This window comes from Neomonachus schauinslandi, chromosome 7 (assembly GCF_002201575.2).
Source record: "Neomonachus schauinslandi chromosome 7, ASM220157v2, whole genome shotgun sequence".
Classification (NCBI taxonomy): Eukaryota; Metazoa; Chordata; class Mammalia; order Carnivora; family Phocidae; genus Neomonachus; species Neomonachus schauinslandi.
The window spans coordinates 116527663-116549466 of record NC_058409.1 but is presented as its reverse complement, the minus strand read 5'-3'; the positions used below and the strand labels follow the sequence as shown (position 1 = coordinate 116549466).

Below are 21804 nucleotides of genomic sequence, written 5' to 3'. Positions count from 1 at the left end.
GCCATTCTTGATTTCTCCCTTTCCCTTACTCCTTATATCTGAACTATCACCAAATATTTTTCCATTGTCAGCACTTCTCTCCATTACCATGCTATTAAGAAGTTTAAGCCACCACAATATTGGGAGAAATTGGAATATTGAAGGAGACTTCTAACTGGTCTACTTGCTCCCATTCTTCCTTGTCTACAGTCCATTCTCCATTAACACTTATACTTAGAAAATGTAGATCATCTCCTGTCCCTTCCCTGCCTGGAACCCTTCTATGGCTCATGAAGTGAAATCCAGACTGCTTATCTGGTCTGCCAGGCCCCGCATGGTCTGTGTCCTGCATTCCTCTTAAAACACAATTTAATGCAGGATCTAGTTACAATGTAGCTGTAAAGTGCTGCCTTGTCTTTGCCCCCTGCTCAAAATAAAGCTGTTACCTTTCTAGCCCTGTCCGTCATGGTGCTCAGCAGCCAGGGATGCATGGTCTCAGACATGTTTACCAAGTAAAACACTGACTTGAGGGACGCCTGGGTGGCTCAGTCATTAAGCATCTGTCTTCGGCTCAGGTCATGGTCCCAGGGTCCTGGGATCGAGCCCCGCATTGGGCTCCCAGCTCGGCAGGAAGCCTGCTTCTCCCTCTCCCACTCCCCCTGCTTGTGTTCCCTCTCTCGCTGTGTCTCTCTGTCAAATAAATAAAATCTTTAAAAATAAATTAAAAGCAAAAAAACAAAAAAACACAATTTAAGGAATTTCTGCTTTAGGCCTAAGGAGGAAATGGTATCCACCAATGCCCTTGTTTTAAATGACTAGAAAACCAGGTAAAATACATGATAGAACTGTTTTAAGATGTTGGGCAATGGTAGTAAGGGACTGAAATCCCCAGGAGAAGGGAAACAAGCTGAGTACTGCGATCTTCTGGTTTTTCTGTCTGGAAGGACTTCACAGGAGTACGGGGTCAAACAGGGCATGGTACTCTCAGTGAGATAGATAGTTCAGAGTTTCAGGCTACAGAGGCAGTTAGAATTTGCAGGGTAGGGTACTGGGGGGTAAAGAAGGAGCTCCAGAATTCTGCATAGGTGAACCCACTGGTTCTTTGGCTGGATACTCAGCTGTGCGTGCATAGAGTGAGACCCCATGAGGCCAGGCAAAGTTCCAACTGTTGGGTAAAAAAAACCACCAGGCAGTGATGAAATGAATAATTTATGGAGCTCACACAAGGTTGGATGATGTTCAAGTTCAGACCAGTCTTCACTCTGACTAAAGAGTTCTTGTTAAAGTTGGCATGTAGTAGAGTTCACAGAAAACCACGCCTCTAAGGAGGAAACATAGTTTTAAATTGAAGTCTACCCTAGACTCTCCCTAACAAAGTTAAAATATGAGCCTTGAAAGCATCAAACAGATGTTCAAGTAAATTAGTAAGCTGCTGGGAAACAAAACAAAACAAAACAAAACTCAACACTCTATTAAGGAACACAAAAAATCCAGACATTCAACAATGTAACATCCACAACATACAGTGACTACTAAAAATTTACAAGACCTGTACAAACAATTAGGAACTACTGATCAGGATGAAAATAATAAGATAGATTCAGAAATAATGAATCACTCTACTGTTTACCTGGAATGAATGTAACACTGTATGTTAACTAGACTGGAATGAAAATGAAACCTCATTGATCAAGGGATAAATCACTAGGAAACTTCTAACTAGACTGATCTAGATAGAAAGGAGATGTAAATTAATATCAGGAATAAAATAAGAGTGGTAACTCAAGTCATCTGAGTAGCCCTATATTTTCAAGAAAAATTCACTTTATACTTAAAAACCTCATAAAGAAAACTTCAATCCCATGTTGGCTTCACTTTGAGTTCTATCAAGCATTTAAGGGATAGTAACCACCTAAAAAAATTTTTCCCCCCCAAAATAGCTTCCATGCTCTTATACTCATCACATCATAGAACTTTATATTCACTCAGAAGGAACCGTGCCATTTTTCCTGCCCCTAGCTCCAGAGCTATGGCTCAGATATTTGTACACAAGGGGAAAGGCAAACCATAAAACAAGGAGCTCCTGAGCTGCTCTCAAAGGAATTGATTTTATTTGCACCAGAGTATGGAAAACTTCAAGCCTAAGGCCATTCTCACAACAGAGGTTGTGGTGAGAAGCATTTAAGGAGACAGGTAGCTTTATCAGAGATGTAAACCAAACCATGGACCAGAGAGTTTACCAGGGAAAATCAGGAACATATACTGCTAGGAAGAGCTCTCTTTGAATCAGAACAAATCTCAAATACTGAATCCAAAAACCCTTCATGTAAATGAAGATAAAATTAATTGGATTGAGATTCAACTATATGCTGTCCACTACAGGAGACACACTTTAGATTCAAAGATACTAACAGACTGAAGGTAATAAGATGGAGAAAGATTTATCATGCAGTCTGCAACCATAAGAAAGCTGGAGTGGCTACATTAATATAAGACAAAGGAATGAGTGATAAAAATGTTCTAAAATTGTGGTGATGGCTGTGTAACTCAGTGAATATACTAAAACCATTGAATTATATACTTTGCAAATGGATAGTTTGTATTTTTACTAGTTGCAAATGACCCCTCTGTGGGCATTGGGATTATGTCGAAACTATTGAGTCAGAACAAAAAAAAATTTAAGTATCAGCCTGAGGCTAAAAAGATAGTAACTGTCATTTATAATCTTTAAAATTTTTATATTCATCAAAACAACCCTATTTTCTCTTCATTTTTCAGATGAAGAAAGTAAGTGATTTGCCTGAGGTCAGTTGACAGTGGGGGATTTAAGACAAGCGCCTTAGAATCTGGTCTCTGTTTATTCATGGATTTAACAAGTTTGAGTTGAGCGCCTACCATATGTAAAGAAATCTACTTGGAATTGAGGAGTCAGTGGAAAATAAAAACAGAAGTGGGTTCTATCTTCTTGGGTCTTACAGCCCAGTGGGAATAAGGACATTATTCTAACCACAACTGTGGTGAGTGCTACAGAAAGTAGACAGGGGGTGCCAGGGTAGAGTGAGGGAATTAGGCTTTCCTGGGGCAAGGGCAAATGAGTTGAGATCTGAAGCAAGATCAGGCACAGGTAGGAAGGAGTGGGAAGAACATTTCATGGAGTCGCATGATAGCAGCTCTCTGGTTGGAGGGAGCACAGTGCACGTGAAAAGTAAAAATCCCATCTGGTTAGCCCGTTCTGCTACACAACTCAGATCACAGGATACTTATTAAAACCAAAGTTTTGGTTTCCCTGAATATGAATTCTCTGGCTAAGATAACATCTATTTTAAATTCTGTTATTTCCCATGTCTCTCCACATGTTTGTTATTGTTTTGTGAGCATCACTTTTGGGTTTAAGGCTTTGGAAATAAGTAATAATTAAGAATGATTAACGTAACATAATAAAATTTTAAAAAAAGGAATGATATATCTTCCTTTAAGTCCTTTGGTTTAAGAGTCTGGAATAGTTTTTATGAAATTCTCGACAATATTCTGTTCTGTTATGGAGGTTATTATATAAAGAGCACCAGTAAAAATAGGATATTCAAATTGTGAGAAAACTCTAGATTTAGGCATTTTTATAGTGCAAAATGGAGCGGCCCAAATTTTCATTCAACCTTTGATGTTCTTACCAGCATCTTATTTTAATATACTTTTTCTTTATCGTTAGCCAGCAAATGCAGAACAGCTAAAACACAATGTTAAAGACTCAGCAGTGCATATCTGATTGAATAACCAATAAACAAAATACAGTGTTTCATTTTCCCTGAAACTGCTGCCCTCATTTCTCCAAAGACAGATCATGGAGGCAAAAAGTAGGTCTGATCCTGAGAATTCTATTGCTTAATTTCTTTTTCCTGAATTTCTCTATTGCCCTGTATATTCCTGTCATATTCTCTTCCAGAAGTTGCTCAAAAAGTTTGGGTGAGTCTGAAGAACAAATTGTCAAAGCCACCTACTCTATGTATTTTATAAACCCGGAACTGATTTGAAGAGAAGGAAAACATAAGAAGCTTATTAATGAATTATCTTATGCAGTCCATAAACAGAAGACACTAGACCTCTGTCTTTTGGCATCTCACATGTAGACTAAGATAGCAATATCTACGACAGCACTGATCCATATTTTGTAGAGCTCATAACATGCTTTAGATTTTTAATTAGTTAATATTCAAAATTCAGGCATTACTAACAAGAGTTTTGGCTACTCATAAGAAAAATCAGACAATCTGGCAGCACTGGGTCTACAATAATCAGTTAGAATGGCAATTATACCTTTTAAACAAGGAGTGAACTCTCCACTTTGTTAACATCTCCATCTGGTTTGCTTTATTTATTTACATCAACTGCCAAGCACCTTAGGCATTTGATTTTTCAACACCTCTGTTGCTCTTCTGTTGTGCAAGAAAGTAGAACTGAATGTGTCAAGAACTCTGAAGAGTCTGAGATTTTTACTTTTCTTACAAACCAGCAAGTTAGACTTGCTACAGTTTTATGGATGCTGGCAGAGCACATGAGAATCTTGGGTCAGAGACAAAGGACTTTATTAATAGCAGTAGCCAGAGGATCAGCATTTTCTTATACCAGTTCCCTGAGCCCAAATTCCTACAGGGTGACATTGAATAAAATGTGACCTATGTACAGATTCTATTTTCATGAAATCCAGAGTGGGAAAACATTCTTAGGGCTGAAAGAAATTTTACAATCTTGAATGGTTAGAATGTTGAGGGCAAAGTGAATACAGATTTTGTTTACAGATTAGTATTTTATTAGGTATGTATCAGGAAAACCTAAAATTTTTGTGAATATTTTCTATCAAATTTAGTTTATTTTTAAATTTTTAATTTGAGATAGATTTATAGGAGAGTTGCAGAAACAACAGTTTCTGAATGTATTTTGCCTAGCTTCCCTTTGTGTTAACATCTTATAAAACCACAAGACTCATTAGAGCTGAGCTTAACCTTGGAACAATACTATTAACTAAAATACAGAACTTAGTTAACACATTTCACCAGTTTTTTTTTTTTTTTTTTTCATTTTTTCCTGGTCCAGGATCCAATCCAGCCTCCCACATGGCATTTAGATGTGTGTTTCCTTGGTTTCTTCCAATCTATGACAGTTTCTCAGTCTATTACATGGCCTGACACCTTTGAAGAGAATAGGTCACTTGTATTATGCGACATCTCTTTGGGTTTCTCTGATGTTTTGTCAAGATTAGGTTCAGGTTGTTAGTTATTGGGAAGGATACCACAGCAGTGATACCCCCTCATTACTGCATCATAACAGGATGCACGTGATGTCAATGTGTATTGATAGTGATGTTGCCAGGATTTTCCACTGTAAAGTTACTCTTTTTTTCTTCATAATCACTAAATATTTTGCGGGAGGTACTTTGAGATTTTGCAACTGCCCTTTTTCTACTTAAAGTCTACTCATTAACTTAGGCATCCATCAATGGATCTTTCCTGTGGCAAAGGTTATGATGGTGTTCTATTGGTGCTTTCCTATTTGTCTTATTCCTCCATTTATTAACTGAAATTTTTTCTTGAAGAATAGTCCTTACTTTCTATTTATTTACATATTTATTTATTTCACTATTGTCTCATGTATATTCATTGGGGGGGGTTATAATTCAGTACTATTGTTCTTTATTTTGTTGCTCAACTTGTTTTCAACTTTGGCCACTGGGAACTTTTAGAATAGCTTCTGTGCCCTTTTTGTATGTTCTCATTTTATTTATTTATTCTTTTTGAGCACTTTCTTTCTTTCTGGAATCATAAGATGTCTCAGGCTTACATTTCCCCTGCACCAGGCCTGTGTCCTTTGCAGGGAATTAAGCAGAGCCCAAATTTGCCTCCATGTTGTCTCTGGAGTTTGCTTTTCAAAACAGAGCTCACAGGATAAAGTAGCTACATACTTTGGCACTCTCCAACTCCTTGTTCTGATTTATAAGCAGGACCTGAGCACACTTCTCATTGCCATAAATCTCTATCTTCCTTTTTACTTTGCTCGCTCTCCCTTTTTATCCTCTTTAAGGAACTAGACAATTTCAAATCCTAGATTAGAGACTGCTCAGAAATGAGGAAAAACTGATGGTGGTTCCTGCATCTTGAGACTTTGTTCTGCATTAGGAAGGAGTTCTGAGAGAGATGTTGGTCTAGTATAGTCTGGGATTACAGTTTTTTATTTATTACAGTTCATTTGGGGTATCAGAACACTAGGCAATAAACAGTACAGAAATGCCACCACATTAGAGCAGAAAGTTGTCTTCGTTTGAACCTGAGAAAATCAGGAAAGGGCTGGAAGCTCAGTACTCTGTCCAGTGAATTAGATCGTGGTGTACAGAGAAGAGGAAATGGCACTTCCATAGAGTTGGTGGATGAACATTGGTCTTCTCATATTTTGTCTTGTTTAAAGATGAGTAAGAAAAAAGTATGAATTATATGAAAAAATCTTGGGAGAACAAGACCTCGGAGGGTAAAAGAGGCAATAAGAACAGGAACACACAAAAATGGTAACAGCTCTATGTGTGTGGCAAAAGCCAATTATTCCTGCCATCAGTCGGTGCTGAGAACACTACGTGCTGAAAGCAGCGATGATGGTGGGTAAGATAGCTAGGCCTGCAGAGGTTTAGTTCTCCCATCCCCTGCAGCCCCCGAGTTAATGTGTCCCGACGGTTCCCTGCTGCCCCTCACATGATTGCTCTCTTGAGTTGTTTTTTCCTCTTAACCTCGTTGCTTCCCCGTACTTTACATTCTGTGATAAGATAACAAAATGGAGAGTCCACTCGGACTCCGGGCTTCACCTCCGCGCCTGCACTTCTTGCTGGTGCCTGGCAGTGCAGCCCCTTCGGGCCTCTCTTTGTTCTAAATTACTGGACTCTGAGTAATCATTTTGTCTCTCGACAAGCGTGCTACGTGGCAAAAATGAATGACAGAATCTTTTCCAGGATGAAGTGCAACATCAAAAAGAACATTTCAGAATATTTTTTGGATAGAAAGCTACAAATCAAGAAGTTTAGTGAAAGAAAAAAAACTAATGTATGGAAAATGGAATGAAGAGAATAGGACAATCTAGAAAAAAAGGAAAATTACAACTGAAAAATCCAGAAATTGCTTATTTTATAAAAGTAATAAGTTTAATGAAAATGAGAGGAGACTTATCTAAGTGCAAATATCAGGAGAAAGAATGGGGACAAAATAAATATGGCTGAGATAGAAATAGTGAAGTGTTATGACAGTAGGAAAATGGAATTGAAATGGTTGATTTTAAACAAAAATACTAAATATCAAAACGAGAAAGAGAAAATCTAAATGTGACAATGAACATGTTTGAAGTAGAAAATGTTGTCAAAAAGTTTCTCCAAAGCATGTTGATCCGGGTGGTTTGCATATGAATATTTCCAGTCCTTCAGAGAAATGACAATTTCCATCTACAGAAGTTTCCAGTACATAAAAGATAGACTTTCCAATTCACTTTATAAAGGCAGCAGACTGCTAATGAAAGAATGTGATAAGCATAGATACCAAAGGCCTAACACACTTAAGAATATCAATGGAAAAATCCTAAGAAGTTATTAGCAATCAAATTCACAGATATATTAATTATCTGCTTTATTTGAAGTATGTGGGAATGGTATTTAAATAATTCATCACATAAAGAAATGAGAGGGGAAAACCCTTATGATTCAATGAAAGATGCTAAAAATGTGTTATTTAGTAATATTCCTTAACTATTCCTAATTAAAACTTAGTAAATTGGGAATAGACTTTCACTGATACTCTAGATTTTCAACATTACTCATTCCACCCAGTAGTTACTCACAGATGAACTAATCTGTTAGTTACAAGTGATTAAATGTAAAGATTTAAACCATCTAGTACCGTAATATAATGTTAAATAGTTATAGATTTTAGAAGCATGATGTCAAAAGCAGAAACATAAAAAGTGTGAGTGATTTGACTATGTGACGGTTAAAAAAATTCTTTACCACCAAATATAAAGAAACAAAATACATATATGAACAAAGTAAAAAATACTGCACTGGAAAGAATTCTTGCAACATATATGATAACATATCCATTAATATAAAATGATTTCTTACCAGTTAATGAATGAAAGATGAATTCTTCAATAGCTGTGTAGAAAGAACATATGTATTTCACAAATGAGTACAAATGTCCAATAAACATGAAAATATATTCAAATTACTAGAATTAATCTTCAAGTTAGAGCCATAATGGTAAAAAAGTTTTTATCAAGAGTATATCAGAAAACATTAAAAAGAATTCCAGTGCATGCATTAGTAAGAAAGTAATTTTCATAATTCAGATAAGAATGTTATTTGACCCAACTTTTTGAGTATATTTTGACAAGTATCAAAACCTCCACTCCTGGGCGCCTGGGTGGCTCAGTTGGTTAAGCGACTGCCTTCGGCTCAGGTCATGATCCTGGAGTCCCTGGATCGAGTCCCGCATCGGGCTCCCTGCTCGGCGGGGAGCCTGCTTCTCCCTCTGACCCTCCCGCCTCTCATGTGCTCTCTCTCTCTCATTCTCTCTGTCTCAAATAAATAAATAAAATCTTTAAAAAAAAAAAAAACAAACCCTCCACTCCTGAAATACCCACTCCTACTTTTTTTTCCCCAAGGAAACAGTTGTACAAGTTTACAATATTGTATAAACAAGTGTATTTATTACAGCATTATTTACACAAACAAAATGTGTGTATGTATGTGAAACCACTTAAATATATACTATATGAAGATTAGTAAAATAAACTATGTAATATCTATAAAATGATATGCCAGGTAACTATTAAACTGTTTATTGATGGAAAGATGTACATAGCACATTAAATGAAAATATCAGTTTATATCACTATGTGTGTGCACTCTTTTGTAAATCTAAGTATCAGAATGTTAGCAGTAGTTTTTTCTGGTAGCATTATGAAGAGTTTTTCACTTATTTTGTTGTTTGTGTGCATTTAAAAAAATTTTTTTTTTGCGCTATGGGTGTAACTGTAATAAAAGAATAACAACCTAAAAATATTGTTACTATCAAGACATATCAACAGTTGAATAAGCCTTCCAGGCATGAGAATAGTTTAGACTCTTCCTATTTTTTTATTGTAAAGGGTATATTTACAACAGATCCTCATTATTTGCTGTAGTTATATATTCTATAAATTCTTTACAAACACTGAATTAGGGAATACCAAAATCATTGCTCCTAGGGGAAAGGTGGGGTTAGGTTCCTGGGAGCCTCTCGTTACAACACTTTCATCAGTCAGTACATATCCATGTTTTATGTATGTTTCTGCTTAAAGACACTTTATTTAACATATTGTTGATTCGTTAACATTGGACTCACTGCCGAAAGCACTGTAACTTATGTCTGAATGAAGCTTATCTGACACAATTTCTCTGTTAGGTGCAAAAGAGCCTTTTTGTGCTTATCCACAGTAGACAGCACTCCAGCACATGCTCAGAAAGCTTTGTAAGCAGCAAAATCAACAAAAAGCACGAAAACACAAGAAAGTACCACTAAATAGCCTGAGAAATCTATCTGTGCACATTTTGAGGGCTGAAACAAAGGCAGAGTCTTGCCTGTTGACCTCAGCTGGGAACGTGCACAGAGGGTGCCTCGTTTTCCGCTGCTCTGTGTGTGTCCACAAATGACTCTGAAAGTGCCCATAATATTGATGTTGGGGTTAGAGGTACATTTTAGTGAGTTGGTAAATTTGCAAATAGTGGAATCCGTGAATAACGAGAATAAGCTATACTATGAAAACTCCATGATACGTTCTGTTGTTCAGGTACTTTGGGGACGAGGGGGCTCATCAGCAAGCACATTATAAACTGGGGCAGATGTCCAGTCTTAGTTGTCCTAGGACTTCTAATGGGCTATGCTGTTCATGGTGTTCTTCTAGTGCTGCTCAGGTTCCTAAGAATCACTCTCTCTCTTGTTACTTACCGTGATTCTCTAGAGGATCTTAAAACTTTCTGAAAAGAAAATTCAGGTCTTTGTGATTAGAGCCTGGAAATGACACTAAGCTTCTTTCTACACATGCATACAGTTGGAAGACAGAGTTTGAAGAATGCTTTTGAACCTCACTTAAATGCTGAAGTAGCACAGATTTTTCCTATCACTGCTCACAGCCTTCAGAATGGGGAAAAGAACAACAGAACAGTCCTTAAGAAATTTGCTTTGAATGAGTTCCTTCTTGAGTAAGGTTTTTAGACCTGTTTTTTGAATAAAGCAACATATATTTTAAAAAAGGTGCTGAAGTTAGCTATCCAAGAAGAGTTCCATATAGCACAAAGAGAACAAAACTATGACGTACTTAAAAACAACCTTCCTAAGGTGGCTCTCAGGTAGAGATTCCATACTGTGATATATGAGATCAGAATATTTTATTTGGTGAGAATTCACTCTTTTTACGGTTAATTATGAAAAGACCCCCATATTCTCTTCTTTTTATTAAGAATTTCTATTTTTAATAACAACACTTAAATATAAATTAATTTGAGATACACCCTGCTTCAAGAATCAGCAGACTTCCTTGGTATGTTTTGATCTAATTTTGTGCCTCTCTCTCATTTCCACACCACAAGATTGAAATATGATCAAATATTTGTCTTAAGTTTTTCCACTCTCCAATTCTTTCTCATCCATTTGGAGTCATTTTTATTAGTGAGAAGTCAGGGTATACTCCAGAAAATGAAAGCTATTTTCACCACAAAAGCAAGCAAACAAATGAACAGACAAACAACCCTCGCAGAAAATGATATATGTACTTATTTATTACTTTTAGGATGCCTCCAGGATGAACGTATGTGATTAACAGCAAAATATGACATCCAATTCTTTGCCCTTTATGAAATCACTTTTGGATTTGCTTTAAAAATGTTCTTTATTCTTTAGTCATGAACCATGAATGCCTTAGGAAAGAGAAGGCCCTGTTATTCTCTAGACTAAAAGGGCTCTGGGAGATGAGTGATAAATCATGTAGGCTACCCAAGGACTGCCAATTATTATTGAAATGTACAAAATAATGCCCTTGAGGAATGAATAAATTAGTGTTTCTACAGAACTCAGTGTAGTTTTGTATTGGTTTCATATAGCTTTGGGAGATGGGCAAGCTACTTCTTTAATCTATAGAAGACATTAGTATCTGGTGAATAAGAACCACCATCTTTTTATAGTCATTTAGGACACTCAACTCTTAATATTTCTGGAAACTTAAACATGGCTAACCTAGATAAAGGAGTTTGTTTAATGGTACTGCAACTTCTTAAGCCCACAGGAATGCTTTTATTTAGAACATTGGTTGTTTGTTCCTTCTTGAGTGCTTGGTCTGATGAGTTGAAAAGGTTTTCCAAAGTCCTGGGAACAGATCTTAATATCAGCTTCCAAGTCTTTTCTCGAATCCCTTAACAGGGTTGCATACAAAGAATTAGGTATCCCTGGATCCCATTCATAGCCTTGCAGTTGGGAGGGGATCATATGAGATGCTGTCAACACTAGCATGACCGATATATCATTGTGGAATAGGCTTATGACCTTGGTAAGCTTTTCTTGGCAGCCCAGCATTCTAAAATATCTGCCAGATTTCAGGTCTGTTGACGGTGCCAAATGTTTTCATTAGGTCACCATACAACTCTGGGTGCTGTTCTTTGTATTAAGCTGCAGAAATCACATTTGGAATTACACACAGAAGGATAGAGATGGTAAGGACCTTAGAAATTATCTAGTCTGGCCCTCATCTTACTGATGAGGAAGGAGAAGTCCAGGCATGGGTGAAGCTACTTGCCTAAGATCACAGAACTCATTAGTGGCAAAGTCAGGGCTTAATAACCAGTTCCTTTGGGATTCAACTCCCTCCTAGTCCTCTGTTGTGTAAAAGTCACTCAATTTTGCCAAGTAGATGGAAGCAAAAGAAATGGTGAGCAGGTGGAAATAGGCCAAGTAAAGAGGCATATCTCTTCTTTATTATTCTCACTCAGAACATAGCTTTAAAAGCATTTTTTATTGTTTGTAAGCATTTTCTACAAGCCTTGGTTCACTTAAAGTCCATTGTTCAGCTCTTTTTTCTGATTAAATTTTTTGCTAAGGGAAATTTTCATACAGTAAAATGCACAGATCTTAAGGAGATAGTCTGAAATTTTTACAAACATATACACTCATGCATCTACCAACCAAATCAAGATATGGAGCCCCTACATTACCACAGAAAATTCCCCTGTGCCTCCTTGCGGTCAGTCCATATCCCTTACTCCTACCAGAGGCAACCACTATGCTGATTTCTATTATCCTAGATTGTTTTTGCTTGTTTCTGAATTTCACATAAATGAAATCATACAGCATGTACTCTTCTGTGGCTGGATCTACGTGGCAAAATGCTTTGAGATTCTTCAGGTTATAGCTGTATTAGTAGTTTGTTCCTTTTTAATTTCTGTATAATTTTTTGTATGAATTATACCACTGTTTATCTGTTCTTCCGGTACACATCCGTGTTTTCGGTTTGGAGTTATTATGAATAAAGCTGCTATAGACGTTTTTCTACAAGGCTTTTTTTGACATAGCCATTTATTGATCTTGGAAAAACCGAAGAGTAGAATTTGTTGAGTCATACAGTAGGTGATGTTTCACTTTCTTAGACACTGCTACAGTTTTCAAAAGTGGTTGTACTCTTTTACATGTTCACTAATGATATATGAATATTTCAGTTGCTCCGCATTTTTGCCCAGACTTGGTATTGTACATCTTCATTTTGAACATTCTGGTTGGTGTGTAATGAGATCTCACTGTGGTTTTGATTTGCATTTCCCTCCTGACTAATGATGTTGAGCACCTTTTCACAAGCTTATTGGCCATTCATTCACTCATGTTTTTCTGTGAATGTGTGTTCAAGCTTTTGCCCATTTAAAAAAATTGGGTTTATCATTTTGTTATTAATTGATGAGTTCTTTGATAAATCTATTAAAAATATTTTCCTCGGTATCTAGCTTGCCATTTCATTTTATTAATAATTTTTTGTGAGTAGTTTTAAAATTTGATAAAATTCAGTGTATCCTTTTTTTTTTACTTTATGGTTAGTGTTATTTTTGTCCTGTCCCACATACTTTTCTCTACTCCAAGGTCATGAAGATATTTATGTTTTATTTTATAAACTTTATAATTTTAGCTTTTTAAAAAATTCTTGACTCACTATCTGAATAGAATTAGATATTGCCACTTTCTTCTGGATCCATGACCAGTGGAGAGAACAAAATGAAAAATTTCAGGTATAACCTCATGAAAATATAATACATTGTAATATATTTGTTCTCTAATACCCTGTATATGCACGTAGGCAGAGAAGCCTCTTTTTCTTATATTTCTTTCAAAAACAAAGTAACCAGGGAGAAAGACCTATGATTCTCACAGCTACAGCTTTCTGCTCTCCATAGCATGTACTGAAAGGCAGTCCTTGTTCATGTACTTTACTTAGAGCTCTGTAGTTTGGTACTAGAGCTCAAGTGGGATTTCCTGACTGTTCATTTCAAATTTATATTTGAATATGTTTTTCTGGCTCATTTGTAACATCTAACTGCTTGTAATTGTTCTTTTTTTTTAAAATTTTGTTATGTTATGTAATTGTTCTTGATAGCCAGATGTAGTATTTCTCATTTTGTGTTTACAGTTGTGATTTTAACCTATGATCATTTGGGCAAATTTCCCTGATGTATATCTGGGAGGGCACAGCAGTAAGAATAGCCTTGTAGTATTGTCCAGTTTGCCCTTTCTCCTCATCTGCACTCTGATGTTGTCTAACACCTTTCTATTGACTCCATAAAGTGTATGCTGAATTGGTTTATTTTCTGTGCTTATAGTTGAGCAACCAAATCTGTTTCCTTTAGATTGTTCTCAAGTCTATGTATGAAACCACTATGCCCAGAAAAAATTCCTTTCTGGGATCTGCCCTCTAACCACAATAGGTATCCCATGCTGGGTTCTTGCAAACAAACCAATTACTCTTCTCTTTTCACATTCCAGAGCCTCTCAACAGGATGATCTCATTGTGGTATCCAGAATAAATTTTTTTTCAATTGACATATGCTTTTAGGCATGCCTTAGCTTTCAATGAGATCTTTTTAAAAAGACATAGGTGGCTCCAGTCAACCTTTCTTTTTAACTTCTAGTTGGCTCACTGTATACTGAATGTCATTTTTGCTTCCATGCACTGTATATTCAAATGCCCATAGATGAGTAGGTATCCTGGGACCTCTCTGTTTGCAAGTAATACATTTTTTTCCTGCATGCATGATTTTTTAAAAATAACAATTTTAAGTGATGAAAATAATAAGTGCTCATTATATACAATTTGGAGTGTAAAAAAGAGAAAATTAAACATAATCTCACCTACCATCTGGAGACACCCATTGTGACTGCAATTCCTTTAAACCTTTATAGGGTATTTATATTTACCTGAGGAGATTGGGAATTGGGTAAAATGGGGAAGAATTCCAGAATGAGGAAATAGGATAAGATTGACGGGAGACAGAAGAAGTGGGGGTTTGGACAACAAATAAGGGACTCCAGCCTTTGCGTGATGGGGTTTAGGAAACTGAGCCACTGGAGGGGTTTGACTGGACACTGATGAGATTGTCATAGAATGGACTGGAGGTATGCAAAGATTAGAGTCAATAGGCCAAGAAATAGAAGGATTGCAGTTTCCTGGCACAAAGGTAATAAGGATTGCTGAAGTGGGAGACTGATGGAGGAGAGGAGATACAAGAGTTATTTAAAAGATTACTGACACCTGGGTGGCTCAGTCAGTTAAGCATCTGCCTTCGGCTCAGGTCATGATCCCAGGGGCCTGGGATCAAGTCCCACATCGGGCTCCTTGCTCAGCGGGGAGCCTGCTTCTCCCTCTGCTTGTGCTCTCTCTCTGACAAATAAATAAAAGATTACTGATGTGTAGGGGGAAGGAAATGATACCAAGAATTTTAACATGGTGGTTTATGCAGCAGAAAAAGGAAGTTGAAGAATAATGTTTAAGGAGAGAACATGTCGTTTAGAAATGTGCTGGGGGCATTGTTTGGGCTTTGCAGATGTGGCTGAAATCCCAGCTTCGTCACTTACCAGCTGCATGACATTGAGCGCATTGTACAACCTCACCAAGTCTTTCTGAACTCACTTTCCTCATAAGTCAAAGTGAGGGTATGGTCCCCGTCCCAAAGAATTGTCCTGAGAATTCTGATTCAGAATACGTAAAAGTACTAACTACTTTCTGGTTGGAGGTGCAGTGGAATATTACATAGTCCAGCAGGTGGTTTTCTCTTTATTACTGGCATTTTACAAGAGGTCAGGATGGGGTTATAAGCAGTTCAGTGAGTTGTTATTGTCCCATGAGTTGCCAGATGGAAGGTTGAGCAAAATGGGTGAAGAGACAGTCTTCCAGTTATGGAATGAGTGAAGTCATGGGAATAAAAAGCAGAGAGAGCATAAGGAATACAGTCAATGATACTGTAACAGTGATGTAACGTGACAGAGGGGAGCTACACTTGTGAATGTAGCATAAGGTATAAACTTGTCAAATCACTAAGTTGTGCACCTGAAACTAATGTACATTGTGTGTCAACTATACTCAAAAATAAGTATGTATCAATAAATTTACATCAAAAAATTATTTAACCCTGAAGGTCTCTCATCTTTAGCTACTGTAGATAAAGTCAACATCTTTGTATACATAGCATTTTGTCTGTTAATTTAACTACTCACTTACCCCCAATACTTATTAGAAGATTAAAAAAACACCCCAAAATGGCAAATATCTGGTCAGATTTATGAGGTTTCATGTCCTGAAAAACTAACATCTGATTTCTTTACACATTCCAGAATTGTGCATAGGCTCTGGCTATACTAAGTGAGAAGCTGAAATCCTGAAATGTTCATCTTCCAACTTTTTCCAGTCTGTGGTCTGTCTTGGGATCAGCAATAATTGCCTGGACAGCTATAATGGCTTCATTAATTTTTGTTTGTGTTCTGTGTTCTTCATGCAATGATAGAAGAAATGCATCTCCTGGGTCAAAATCTAAATGTGCTTTTCTAAACTGATCAACTGCATCTGATATAAACACTCTGAATGTAAAAAGCAAATTGCATTAGGGATTTCCGCATAATCATCAGGGCAACAAAACTGATGTTTAGCCCAAACCATTATACCAGCTTCAAAATCAGGAATATTTACATTTAAATTTGTTTTTTAAGCTGTATTGTCAACATTTTTTGTATTCTTATGTGCCAAAAATTTGTATTTTTCAGTACTGTGTCCATATTCACAATTTACAGCTAATCCAGAGAGCCAGTCAGTTGTGTTTTTATTTTTTATTTTATTTTATTTTTTTTTAAATTTTTTTTTTATTAAAGATTTTATTTATTTATTTGAGACAGAGAGAATGAGAGAGACAGAGAGCACATGAGAGGGGGGAGGGCCAGAGGGAGAAGCAGGCTCCCTGCCGAGCAGGGAGCCCGATGCGGGACTCGATCCCGGGACTCCAGGATCATGACCTGAGCCGAAGGCAGTCGCTTAACCAACTGAGCCACCCAGTCGCCCCAGTTGTGTTTTTATTGATTTGTAGTCTCAAAGGAAAAGCTAACGACTTGGAGATGCTTTTCAAAGAACTCATCCAGTCACTGTTATATATGCATCTCATAGTACCTCTCTTTTCAATCTTGCAGCCGATATTCTGATCTTTGAGACAAACAATAAAATTTCTAGTTTCTGTTTTATCTTTGCAGTTGAATCAATCAGGGTTCTGACATACATAAAATGCTTCATGAAGTTTTGTGGCATCTTTATGCTGACTCATGCCAATCTCCTCTATATTGTTCCGCTTTAATAAATGTGCTGCCAGAGACCATTGACTTGATTTTTAAAACACTTTGATGGCATGAGCCAAATCTACTTATTCTAATTTTCTGCATCATGTGGTTCTCTGTGTGGAGTGGGTCCTTGGTTGATAATAGTAATAATAATAATATCACATTTATTAAGAAATTAGTACTTTGTAAAGCACTCTGTGAAGTACTTTATTAATATCTTCGTAAGAACCTTATGATGTTAGTACTATTCTATAATGCATTTTTACTTTATTCACATTGTATAATCATTGTATGTTAGTATTATTCTTATCTCTGTTATTTCTGAGAAAACAGATTTTAGAGGAGTTAATGTGCTTGTTCAAGTCACCTATATCTGTAAGGGGCAGATATCAGATGGGAACAAGGGTGTCTGGTTCTGAATCCCTTGAGTAACCATCTTACTATATGGCTTATCATTATATTGCTTACTATAAATATACTGTATTAACAGAATATACATCATAAGTGTACTCTGCATGTATAATATAAATATCAAAAATAAATTATACATGCCATATATATGCATCATAGATAGACTGTATTGACAGAAAATTAAATTGTCCGCCAACAGTCTGCAAAAGCTTAAAACTTCCAAGAGAGCTCTGTTGCCTCTAGCAAACCTTTTCATGCCCAAAGATAATCAATAACATAACTTTGAGGACTTTTAGGATATTCAGTGTTAATTTCATAGAATCCATATTAATTGCTTTATGTTTGAACATTGTTTTAATTAAACACATGTATACATATATGTACACTTACAACATCCTTTGACTTTGGTTTAGTAAAAGTGAGTACATTCTAGTTTCAAATTACATACTGTCTAGACTTATTAAAATGTACAACAGTTACCAAAATGTGATATTAGTAAAAAATAAGTATTTAGTGTTATTTTATCAATACACTTACTTTATCAGTTGTTAACTTTCAGAACTTGTAATAAAACTGTTCAAAATCTGTCTTTTAGAAAACTCCTAACTGGCTTATTATATACTCCTTAAACTTAGAGCTTTTATCTAGATTTGTTTATATTATCATTGTTCATAGCCTTAGAAATACTAACTAGGATGTAATTGCTTTTCACATGGCCTCCTCATTAAATTGTTCTCACCACAGATTACAGTAATTTAGGATCTGCCAGAGGGTTATTGAATGAACCCCTCCTGTTGGAGTATTTATGACCCACCAGGTTAATGGTCCCATTTCTGAGACACCAAAGAAAACTATAGAAATTTTTCTTGTTATAAGTCTGTGATAGTTTGCAGACATGCTTTGCAATATTTCTTTCCTGAGTTAAAAGACATTTTATTTAGTTATTTTTAAATATCAGCTTTAAGATTAACAATTAGATCTCAAAATTATTCTAGAAATATATTTAAAACATATTTGTATGTGTATATTAGGATTTGACTATACTAATTTTTAAAGTCAGCAAACACTGCCCTAATAGATTAACCCATTTTAGATCAATTTAGTTAAAAATGATGTATTTACATTGGCAATATTCTCTAAAAATATCTCACTGCGTTAAGTCCTATGTCCATATAGATTTCACCATCTTTTTATGTAAAGTATTTAATATTCTCCAAACTCAGAAAGCTCCAAGCCTATTAATGTTTTTCAATGCAATTATTGGATCTTTGATTTGTTACATCATTGAAATCAATCATATCAAGGGTTTCTTCTTTCTCTAGTCATCTTAGATTTGTATAAGTAGGTGCCAGCAGACTTCTATTACAAACTGCTAATCTTTTCATGAACAACTCTTAGTTTTGTGGGGAGTATATAATGGTAGTCTGAAATTTTTAAAGTAAGTATATGTTAGCTACTTCCCCACCAATCTCCCCCAAAGTTTGATGAAAGCAGGTTTCAGACAAAGATGTGCAACAGATACAGACAATTACCGAGCTAAAAATTATTAGTAAGCAAGCAAAAAATAGCTTATACAACGCATTCCATAAACCTGAAGTTCCAGATTTATATTCTTTTTAGAATTCTACCTACTACCTTGCATGAAAGGTCACTTGAGGGAAACACATTTTAGAGGAGGAACTCTGCTCTTCTGAGTGTAAGCATTAGGCCAACAAAAATCCTCTTAAATTAATAGCCGGATGATCTAGGGATTCAACCTCAAGTGCCATCCCCAAGGTGAAAGGGGACAGACATTGCAAGGTTTTTATATCCTGTTCATGAAAGTATAGGAGGAGACTGGCTGTAAAATAGTTTTACCCAATTCACTCTTCTTGAATGGGTTTTGATTTAACTAGGGAAAGCTAATATGTAATTTATTCACCTAACAAGGAAGCCATTAATTTAGTAAAAACACATTTCTGACATGTGGTATGCAAATTGACAAAGCTGCATTATCAAGCCAGGTAAGAAAAGGAAAAGCATGTGTAGAAGGACTTTGGACTTTTTAATATGATAAAAATGATTTGGAGTTTGGATTCTTGAATAGGACAAATGACTACCCCTAGAGTTAAAGTTCAATTAGCATATAGTATTTATACACACACACACACAGTATATATAGTGTGTATATATTTATATATATAAACACACACATAAAATCACACTGGCTAGGGTGAGATATTTACATGTAATTTATAGACAGCACAAAAGTTTGGATTAGGAGGAAGCAAAGAAAATTATTGGAGTTCAAAATCTCTTTTAGAAAACTCCAGCTTTTATCTAGGTGTTCAAAATTTCTTTCTCCAAATTCTGCATGAGACTTTAAATTTGATTAACAAAGTTTCACGTGTTGTAAAAAAATATAATCTTTGTTCCAATGTGAACTATGGTTAGTGCTTCATTTCTATAGGAAGCTCTCTACCTTTCAACTTCCCACTCTTACCACACAAGGCACTTTTGCCCTCACTGCCAGAACCCATTTGTGGTTCTCAGTGGTTGGTGTCACTGTTTGGGCTCTCCAGGACAACTCTGACATTGGAGTTAGGAGTGCAAAGTTTTATTGGAGACTAATACCTGTGAGAGGAAGAATGGAAGGAGGAGGATGGAGGAGCTATCAGATTGCGGTCCAAGCTGATAGCCCAATGAGGAGTCTAGAGCAAAGATGGTCCATTAGAGGAGTCTGCTATGTGTAGAAATAGTGAGGCCCTGTATCATGACTTGTTCATTGGCTCGGGGCCACCCCAAGAAGAGTATGCTGTCATTTACTATTGCTTTGCTCAATCATCGACTAAGAACTGCTCTGAAATTTGTATAATCAAGGTTAGTGATTGAGGTGGATGTTAGAGAAGCTAAAAGCTAGAGGCTGTCAGCTGACCACACTCTTCATTGCTGGGCAGTGAGTCCTTTCTTGAAGAAGGTTCCAAGTGCTACATCTCTGTCCCCAGTGCATACTTTGCACTGCATTGATCCACTTCTCCATATACATTTGGGAAGCAGCTTTTCCAGGGCTCTGGTGGGCCTACTTCCTGAGGGTGAACTTAGAAGGAGAGGTTAGTGCTATATTGCATGGTATAGTGAGGCCTTGTGGGCAGGAAAGGCAATTCTGTATTAGTAACAGGTGATTATTCCAGTGAGCATGAACCGCTGACTCTTTTAGAACAGAAGGGACCAAATGTAATTAATTTGTTACCAAGTGATAGGACTCTTCTAGGAATAGTACCATACCAGGGGTTCACACTGGTTTCTGTTGCTAGGAAGTTGGACGTTCTGAAGTGGCAGTAGCTAGATAAACCTTGATAAGAGGGAGTCATTGTCATTAGGCACATCCATAGCCTTTATCTTTGCCACTGAACAGCTGGTTCATGTGTTCATTGCGTCAGTACTGGGTGGTTGCAGATAAAGGCCGGCTAATGTTGAATGGTCGACATTTTATCTACCTGAGTATTTAATGCCTTTTCTGTGGTGGATAGTTTCTGGTTGGCATTAATGGGTAATACAAAGATCTTTCCCCTCTGTGCCATTTTCCCTGTGCTTCCATATGCCTGTGCTTCAGACTGTCTTCTCATTTTCCCATCTTTTTCCTTCCAGGCTGCCTTTGCATTTATGAATGTTCGAACCCTATGCTGTCCAATAAGGTAGCCACTAGTCACATGTCATTGTTGAGCTCTCAAAATATGACTGTCCAAATTGAGCTGTATTGTAAATGCAAAATACAAAACAGATATAGAAATATTAATACGAAAAATGTAAAAGATCAAATTATTTTAAAATATTATGAGTTAAATACTAACATTTTAGATAGTCTACGGCCATACCACCCTGAACGCGCCCAATCTCATCTGATCTCGGAAGTTAAGCAGGGTCAGGCCTGGTTAGTACTTGGATGTTCATTTTAGATATATTGGGTTAAAGAAATACTTTATAAATGTGGCTACTAGAAAATTTAGAAATATATAAATGGCTTCCATTTCTAGCTCACATTATATTTTTATTGGATAACACTGTTCTACCCATTAAGTAGACAACCGGGTTCACCATCCAAAACTCTGCCAATTGGGAGGATTTTTTTCCCTTGCTACTGTCTTTCAATACCACTCCTGAGTGGGGCTGTGATGCAGCTTCTAACAATTTTTGGTTTTCACTTAGTTATCAGGAATATCGATCTGTAATCCAGTTTGATCTTCTTCATGCTCCTTTAAGTGATTATATGGTTTTTATTTTTTTATTTTTTTAAAGATTTTATTTATTTGAGAGAGAGAGAATGAGAGACAGAGAGCATGAGAGGGAGGAGGGTCAGAGGGAGAAGCAGACTCCCTGCCAAGCAGGGAGCCCGATGCGGGACTCGATCCCGGGACTCCAGGATCATGACCTGAGCCGAAGGCAGTCGCTTAACCAACTGAGCCACCCAGGCGCCTGATTATATGGTTTTTATTCCTCATTGTCCATCGTCATGAACTCAGACAGAGGCACT

At 36.6% G+C, this 21804-nt stretch overlaps 1 non-coding gene across 1 annotated transcript; it reads left to right on the top strand.

Moving 5' to 3' along the window:
• Positions 1-351: 351 nt before the first annotated feature.
• On the top strand, positions 352-482 carry LOC123325420. Its single transcript, XR_006540424.1, has one exon. It is a non-coding gene; the product is annotated as a small nucleolar RNA SNORA63 (small nucleolar RNA).
• The last annotated feature ends 21322 nt before the right edge of the window (positions 483-21804 follow it).